The sequence below is a fragment of the Magnolia sinica genome, chromosome 3 (genome assembly GCF_029962835.1).
Source record: "Magnolia sinica isolate HGM2019 chromosome 3, MsV1, whole genome shotgun sequence".
Lineage (NCBI taxonomy): Eukaryota > Viridiplantae > Streptophyta > Magnoliopsida > Magnoliales > Magnoliaceae > Magnolia > Magnolia sinica.
In genome coordinates this window covers 113972478-113982197 of record NC_080575.1, presented here as the reverse complement: position 1 = coordinate 113982197, position 9720 = coordinate 113972478, and the positions used below count along the sequence as shown (strand labels likewise).

The window sequence follows — 9720 nt, the reverse complement described above, 5'->3', positions numbered from 1 at the left end:
GGCCCACGGAATATCAAAAACCAATGAACAGCCACAAAATATTTAACGGTCGTGTATATTGTAGCCGGAAGCGGATGGGCGGCTTTTCTAGCTGCTGCAGGTACGTGTCGTGCGGCAACGAGCACTACGCTCCTCGATCTCCAAGTTGTACGAACCGTTCAAAGGAGATCAAAGGTACATGAGCTCCAAAGTCATGCATTTATTATATCTATGTGGTTCATCTATTTTTATAAGTAATTTTAAAGCATTATCCAAAAATTAATCATATCCAAGGATCATATAGACCAACCCACAGATAACAATAGCAGAGGAGAATAATTTTCACTGTTAAAAAATTCATAAGGCCTACCATTATTATTATTTTCCATTCAATATATTCATAAGGTCACATGGAGAGTGGTGAAGAGGAAAAATAAAATCCATTTTGATCCAAAGCTTCCGTAATCAAAAAAGAGTTTCAATGGTGGACGTTCAATCTCTTACTACTTTTTCTAGTGTGGTCCACTTGATAGTTAAATCTGTCTTATTTTTAGTCTCAAGCCTTAAGACGAGCTCACCAAATGGATGGACGGTTTAGATATAACAGGTACCTCATGATCAAACCCACCAAACTTGCTGACGTTAATACGGCAGCTATAAAGCCAGTGTGGGGTACACCAGCCACTCCGCTTCCATTGTATCCCAGCTAAAGAGTGAAATTCGCTTACTTTACGGAAGGATCATATCTTATACACGTGTTTCATGTTACGTGTGTAACTGCGTGTAGAGGTGTACGGATCACACGCATGTGGAATTAGTATCTCGACTAGTTGTCGGAACTACGGGTGTCGATATCCTCTCGACCTGTCATGCACTCGAGGGCATTTTGGTATTTTAACATGAAAGACAGGCATCATAAATGACAGCAGGAGGCTCTGTATTGATCGGCTTTTCATTTTGGAAGATTCAAAAGAGGGTAAGAATGGGAGGTTTTCTCTTCAGTTTCCTCTTAATTCTATCAGTATTTCTTCTCTCATGTATTTGGAGAGTGCTCGATTCGATATGGTGGAGGCCCATGAAGCTGACCACTTATTTCAAAGATCAAGGGATCACTGGCCCTCGCTACAGATTGATACACGGGAACCTCAATGAGAACGCGCGTCTGTTGAAGGAAGCGTGGTCAAAGCCCATGAACCTGTCTAACCAGATCGTGCCGCGTGTTCTTCCCTTCTTCCATCAAACGTTGAAAAGCTATGGTATACTTCTTCTTTTTTCAATCGAATTTACTTTCTTAAAATTGGGTAAAATTATATTTTGTGTAGGATTATAAAAGTTTAGGATCTTCCACTTTACATTTGGGAAAGGTTTCAATCGCTTTTGAATTTAAAGGTGAAATCCTTAGTCGTAGTTATGGAATAGTGAGGGTCTGATACTGTAGACACCTAAACTAACACTAGAGAGATACTTGCTATAAAAAAAAACCATGCTCCAGGTTGCTGCAGAACCAATCTCTGATACCAAATTTGTTGGAGTAACAGCAACTCAATCACAAATAACACACATTTCACAGATGCATAGTTATTGAAATTGGTGACTGAACAAACACTATGTAGAGTGTAACTATAGTTGACTAGATTTCAAGTGGAGTTATCAGGAAGCTCGAGTGTGACTTGGTTGAATTGTCTATGGGGGCATGGCTCCGATCAGGCCTAACTTGATGTATTTTCCTTACATCAACGCTGTCCATACGTTTTTACAGCTCATTTTGGGGCTTGATTCCAAAAATGAAGCAGATCCAAATCTCATTTGGACCACACCACAGGAAAGAGTGGTGATTGACCATTAAAAACTTATTGTGGGCCACAAAAGTTTTGGATCAAGCTGAGATATTTGTGTGGTCTCTTTATCCAGGTCTTTTGACCTTATCAACAAGTTGGGTGGAAAATATACATTTTGGTGGCGCCCAAGAAGTTTTTAATGGTGGGTATTCAATCCCATTGATTTTTGTGGTGTGGTCCACCTAGGATTTGGATCTGCTTCGTTTTTCACGAGAATACCCTAAAACGAGCTGTCAAAATGGATGGACGGCATGGGTGTAAGGTAAATACATCACAGTGGGCCCCACAATAAGGGATCGAGGGGATCCACCGAAGCGGCGCTCCCCCGTGGGGGAACGGATTAAGTGCGGCCCAGCCTCACCCAACACGGTGTGGCCCCGACCATAGGGCCCACATTGATGTATGTATTGTATATCCACACCATTCATTTTTTTTTTCCAGCTCATTTTACAACATTAGCCCAAAATTCGGGCAGATCCAAATCTCAAGTGGACCACACCATAGGAAAAAGTGGTGATTACAGCATTAGCCCAAAATTCGGGCAGATCCAAATCTCAAGTGAACCACACCATAAGAAATGGTGGTGATTGACAATTAAAAACTTGTTGCGGGCCACAATAGTTTTGAATCAAGCTGATATTTGTTTTCTTTCCCTTCATCCAGGTCTGGCTAGATGGCAAATAAACATTACGTTGAGCATTACAGTGGACCCTAGGACGCTTTTAATGGTGGGCGTTCAATAGACATTGTTTCCTATGGTGTGGTCCACCTAAGATTTAAATCTACTGCATTTTTGTCTCATGCCCTAAAATGATCTAGAAAACGGATATACAGTGTGGATATACAATAAGTACATCAAGGTGGGTTCAGTGAGGCTGGAGCCGCACTTAATCCACTCCCGCTAATGCAAACCTTGAAAGGGGAGGCAAATATATCAAAGAAAAGAATGAAGAGATTGTGGGAAAAAAAAAACTGAATAATCCTCTAGCCAAATGCTAGGGACTGCCAAAACGACTCCAAAAGAAAAAAAAGAATGCAACAGTCTTGTAGTCTTAACGTAGAGATCAATTCCCCTTCCCTTCAATAACTACCATAGAAAAACAAGAGAATTTTAATTAAAAGAAAATATCATTCCATTAGCTTAAGCTTTATTTATAATAAATCCTTATAATCTGCAATAAAATTTATGAAATTTAAAAATAGAATTATGAACAAGCAAAGATTTGAAAAATAAGAAACTACTTAAATAAAAAAAAAATTTTAAAAAGTATTTAAGAAAAATTTTAAGATGACTTCTTACCTAATATAAAATATGAAAAAAAGAAATAAAGTAGGAATGGGCTAAAAAGGGAAAGTGGGCCTTTTCTTGTGCACATATTCGGAGTGCATCACCTACCTTGTGGTGACTCGAGCTGAGTCACTTGCCTAGTCCTTTAAAAAATAAAAATAAAAATAAATAAATAAATAAATAAAATGAAAACTAAAAGAAACCATGAAGTTTCAATCTCACAACCTCATTTCAGGAATTAAGCATCTGTAAACAGCAAGTTGTAAGCAGGTTTGCTTTGTTGTTTATATATATATAGAAAGACTTGGTGACTTGGTCAAGTGGTCAACCATATCTGACCAGCTGTACAATGTATTGAGTCGAGATTACAGGGTTTTCTTTTTTTTCTGGTTGACTGTGTTCTGGTAAGTGGAAAACCAGGCAGAGGTTAAACGATGACAGTCATAAGCATACTTGGACCCAGGCCTTGGATGAACCCAAGCAGAAAAAAGGTTAAGCCTGGCTTAGGCCTGGTCTAGGAAGCATGTCCAAGTCTGGCCCATGGGCCTCACAGTCCAGCCTAGGCATAAACTGCAGGTCTTAAATGGATGCCCAAGCCTTATATCTGTGAGTGCGGAAGATGATGCGGTATGAAATGTCCAGAAAGACATGCATCCAGTTTTAATAGAATGGTAATAAGATTCACCAACAATGGGATTTCACTGTGGATGTTTCATTATATAATTAACAAAATGCCATCATCGTTTTTTCTCTGACTTTCAGGGTTAATTGTAAACTTGGACCTATTGTTTTTTAATTAGTTTCCATATATACAACCCTATTTGGCAGACACATAAAAATGAGTTACTCTTATTTTTAGAGATTTTGATTGTTAGTTATCAAGATTATTTTTAATCCTTACTAAAAAGAAAATGATCTCTAATACATAACTATAATTGGCTAAAATGAGATGAACTCATTTTTAGGTTTCTACCAAACAGGCCCTAAGGGTTTGGCAGCAAACCTCTCAGTAACTGTGGGAGAGGAGCACTTTCTTTAAATTGGATGGTGAAGTTTGTAGTGCTTGATTCCACGATCTTTCATTATATCTTTCATTATAGGTATATTTTGAATTGGGTGGTTAGATTACTTGCTTCAACGTTGATTTGTTTGCTCTAGTATTGTTGAAATGGAGCTCAGCTTTGTGATTTTCCCATTCCCCTTCTTCCCTATAATTCGTGATTTGAACATACCTACTTGAAACGGACTCTAATATGTCAGGTGTGGAGTTGTCTATACTGACATTGGCAGTTTTGTTGGAAATCGAATGAGTACCATCTTGATTTTATGTGCGAACGTGCTCGAGCACAAAATAAAAATAAAAATAAAAACCCTTAAAAAAAGCTAAATACCATGAATTGAGAATTTCATGAAGAATACCCCTTGATTAAGTATGAGAGAGTCGATGTGCAACGACAATTATCAAAAACCTCAAAATGCTTTCTTGATGGAAATTCTACTTAAATCAATCCAGATGTTTGGTTTCTTACAAAAAGATCTGCTTTGATTGGGATGGACCTGGTCTTCATGGCTTAACTTCAGTTATCATTGTAAACACAGGTAAAATGTCTGTCACGTGGCTTGGAACTACTCCACGGGTGAGCATCATGGACCCTGAGCTGATAAGGGAAATTCTTTCTAACAAGTTTGGTCACTTTGAAAAACCAAAAACAAACCCTCTTGCAAAGTACTTGGCAACAGGGCTCGCCAACTATGATGGTGAAAAATGGGCCAAGCATAGAAGGATTATCAACCCTGCTTTCCATCTTGAGAAATTGAAGGTAGTTTCTGATCTCTCGGGTTTTTCTTAGCTCCACACTTCTTTTTTGTCACGAAGAAGATTAGGTCATTTGTTGATGGCTTGATTAGTAGTCCATAGGACCACCAGAAAATGCAGCCTGTGGGGTCCATCACAGTTGGCGATTGGAAGGTACCATTTATCTAGTGAGTCCTGTTATGGATTGTGTAAGGTGCGACAATATATGGTTTGGATGATCCTGCCCATCTAGTTAAAGGACTTCACATTTAAAATGTTAACCCATTGGTGGCTTTTGTTTTAACTGTTTGTTTGCAGAAAAAGGTCGAGCCTACTTAATACAATCAATGTGATATATGCACCATGACCCATTTAATGTGGGATCTATAGAGAAAATAGATTATTGACCATCATGGGCCCCGTGTATCATGGAAGGGCCCAAGTACTAATGGTCCCTGGAACCATCAATCTTTTCCTTATGAAGCAGTGTACTGTGGAAAATTAATGGTGTTTAAAGTTGTTCTGTTTTATTCTTTGGCAATGCTTGATCATACTTAACCTTTTTTTTTTCCTTTTGAGTTGGTTGCAGCGGATGCTACCAGCATTCTCTGCTAGTTGTAGTGAACTGATTAGCAGATGGGAGAAATCAGTTAGTTCTGAGGGTTCTTCCACATTAGATGTGTGGCCCGAAATCCAGAATTTAACAGGAGATGTCATCTCAAGGACTGCTTTTGGCAGCAGCTTCAAAGAAGGGATGCAGATATTCAAACTCCAAACAGAACAGGGTGAGCTTATGATGCAGGCCTTTCGGAGTGTGTACATCCCAGGCTACAGGTGCGATTTTATTCTATATTGCTTTCCTCATCTTGAGTACTACTTTTTGGCTATAGCTACAAAGAAGGGTTATTCCTACTGCGTGCCAAACATGACAAGCTTATGATCCATGCCTTTCGGAGAGTATACATTCCAGACATGGTTTAACATAAGAAAGACATGGTAGCAATACGGAAAACCATGCAATGAGCAATCTGCACACCAGTTTTTCCAATATTTTCATTGCAGTTGACTGGATAACCATCCCTTCCAATAGAATGTCTGTTCAGCTTGTGACTAGGATAACATCCAAACACAATTCATTAGAATGGAAAATAATACTTCAATAACTTTCAAGCTACTCATTCTGCCAAAACATATTTCCCATTCGTGATTAGGATTACATCCAAACACACCCATAATTTATGTCAGATACAAGTGCATTGTTCAATTGCAAGCATTTTATATTCAAGTAGATCTTCATCATCACCACTTCTGTTCTAATCTCAAGTAAATCTATAGTATTAGGGGTTAAGGTAGATGAAACCAGATATGACCAGGAGTCCTCAACTACTCAGGGAAGAAGTGAAGATAGATATCAAAATACTGACAGTTGCAGATTTCATTTCCTGTTGCTTTTTACCTTCACCAACATGTCCATTTTTGCAGGTTCCTGCCCACAAAAAAGAACGTTAGAAGAAAGGAAATCGACAAACAAGTGTGCGACCTGCTGAGGGGTATCATCCAGGAGAGAGAAGGAGATGAAAATGGGAAACGCATGTAATGATGACTTATTGGGATTGTTGATGGAATCCAACTTTAAAGACTCTCAGGAACAAGGGAAGCCAAGTAAAGTCCAAATGACGATTGATGAAGTGATAGAAGAGTGTAAGCTATTCTACTTTGCTGGACAGGAGACCACATCAGTTTTGCTGACATGGACAATGGTGCTGCTTAGTATGCATCCAATGTGGCAAGTGCGTGCAAGGGAAGAGGTTTTGCAAGTATTTGGGAAGAATAAACCAGACTTTGATGGCATTAACCGCTTGAAGATTGTAAGTATTTGAATTCTAGGTTCCTTTCAATAGATTATGGCCTCATATCATAGCACCTATAATTATGCAGGAGAAAGTTTCATTTTCTGTTTTCCTTCAACAACTTCCTTTGAAGATCATCTATACTTGTCAGTTCTTTGGTTGCATCTTAGTATAAATGAAACATTCATAACATTGCTTTGCTCAAATGTGGGATTTGATAATCTATACTTGTCAGTTCTTTGGTTGCATCTTAGTATACTTGTCAGTTCTTTGGTTGCATCTTAGCATGAATGAAACATTCATAACATTGCTTTGCTCGAATGTGGGATTTTTTTTTCCACTTGATGTTCTTACCATTTAGCTATATTTCCATACGGTTGAGGTAGATTTCTGAACTTCTGTTATCTTTTCTATAGGTGAACATGATTCTACATGAGGTTCTTCGATTATATCCACCAGTGGTTATTATTTCTCGGAGGACTTATAAGAAGATGAGAATAGGAGGAATTGACCTTCCTCCTGGAGTACAAGTCACTCTGCCGACACTCCTCATTCACCATGATCCCGATCTCTGGGGTGAGGATGCAGATGAATTCAATCCAGAGAGGTTCTCAGAAGGAGTTTCAAAGGCAACGAAGAATCAAGTTACATACCTTCCATTTGGTTGGGGGCCACGAATATGTATTGGGCAGATCTTTGCTTTGATTGAAGCTAAGTTAGCTTTGGCCATGATTCTACAACATTTCTCATTTGAGCTCTCACCCACCTATGCTCATGCCCCTTACGTTGTTGTAACTCTTCAACCCCAACATGGTGTTCAAATCATCTTAAATAAACTCTGAGACCTCTGATGTCACCAGCACAATAACACTATCACATGTAATTGTCTTGTCGACGTCAAATTCCACAATGTTATGCATCTTTACAAGCCATCGTTCACAAAATAAGTGTTGCTACAAAGATGCCATGTCTTTCTCAACAAGTACAGTTGTACACAATCTCTTATGTATGTATGTATGTGTGTGTAATGGTGTTATGTTTAAATCTATAATGAAATTTTCTGCTTTTCCAATTTTCCCATTTTCTCGTGTCATAAATGCTGTCACAAACACCTGCAATACGCAAGTTTGGTTAGACTTGAGAAGGATTTCGAGGTGGCTAAAGCTGAAAAAGTTCTTGCAACTTGTGTTAGTGGTTAGGTTTTAAAGGCAAAACCTTTACCGCATTGGATAGTATAGAGGAGAAGAAAATGTTTATAAAGCGCCACCAATCAGTGGTGATTGTACATCCATCATACCACAAGAAACAGTGGTGATTGAATACCCACCATTATTTGCCATCCTGTGAAGGGACCACACAAATATTAGTTTGGGGCCCACAAGAAGTTTTTAATTGTCAATCACCACTGTTTCATGTAATGTGGTCTATCTAAGATTTTGAGCTGCTTCATTTTTGGGATCATGCCCTGGAATGAGCTTTCAAAATGGATGAACGTCATGAATGTAATGCACATACATCACGGTAGGTGCCACCGAAGCCGCCCATAAAATCATGCCTAAGACTTCTCAATCCGCATGGTGTGGCCCACTCGTGTTTGAAAATGGCAATGGACTAGGTAGCATGTAAACACTGTGGTGAGCCCGACACACAGTTGAATGTTTTAATGGGAAGAATCCCTATCCTAACTGTTCCTTAGAGTGTGGCCCAGTAGTGCACGGATTAGCTGGTCCAAGTCACTTTTGAGAGGGTTCAGGCCAAGCTAAATGCATAGCGGGTTGGGCTCAGGCTAATAATATGGCCCATTTTAAGTAAATGGCTTGGGCTTGGGTTGAAACCGGTTGTAGATAGGCTGGGCAAAATGACACAGCCCAAAATAGTAATCTATAAGATAAGCGTGGAGGCATACTTACCATTAGTTGGGCAGGACTGGGCATACCTTTAGCTTACATTTCATTCTTAAACTTGTGTTTGATAGAGTTGGATCAGGCTCCATAGTTCACTGGTAGACAGTCTCTGTTTCAACACTGAGATCATAGGATCGAGTGCTCAAGTGATCATGTGGGCAATGTGTGTGGGTGCAAAAATAAAAAATAAAAAAATAAAAATAAAAGAAGAAGAAGAAGAAGAAGACAGTGTATGGTCAGGTTGAGTCAAACTGTGTGGGCCCACTGTGATTTTGAGGATGGCCTCAAGCACATAACAAACAATCCCCATCTCCATCAAAGCCATATAAATTAAAGGACAGCAAACTTTCAACATAGGGCGTTCTTCAACTCTAATCACATCATTCCTCTACAGCCTCAAGCACATAACAAACAATCCCCTCAATCACATAACAAACAAATCCCATCTCTATCAAGGTAACTTAAAATTAGAAGACAACAAACTTCTTTAACTATAATCACATCATTGCTCGTCAAACGATTTGAAAATCCGGCCTCAAACACATAACAAACAATCCCAATCTCCATCATCAAGGTAATTTTAAATTAGAGGATAACAAACTTCCAACTTAAGGGCGTTCTTCAACTCTAATCACATCATTCCTCTAAAAGCAATTTTGAGGATTCGGCCTCAACCACATAACAAACAATCCCCAACTCGATCAGGATAATTTTAAATTAGATAATTAAGAACTTTCCATTACATCATTCACTTGTTTTCTTTTCCCCTCTGCCTCACAACATTTTGACTTTTTCCTAACTAAAGAATCATGAATGCACAAGTGATTAAATGGAGAAATTATCAGGTACATCTCTTAGTGTGTTAAGGCACCATGCTGCACTCTTTTGTTGCTAATCTGTTGCATGTGTGGGACATCCGGTCCATGTAAAACGTCCATTACATCATTGAGATTATCTGGAATAAAAATCAGGATGGTGCACTCATCAGATGGGCAAACCTTATGATGGGTCAGATCAACAATCATCCGTTAATTTTCAGGATAGGTTATATCCATGATGAGGCTGA

The 9720-nt window shown here is 38.9% G+C and overlaps 1 pseudogene; it reads left to right on the top strand.

The window, feature by feature from the left end:
* Nucleotides 1–909: 909 nt before the first annotated feature.
* On the top strand, nucleotides 910–7828 carry LOC131240809 (cytochrome P450 CYP72A616-like; annotated as a pseudogene).
* The last annotated feature ends 1892 nt before the right edge of the window (nucleotides 7829–9720 follow it).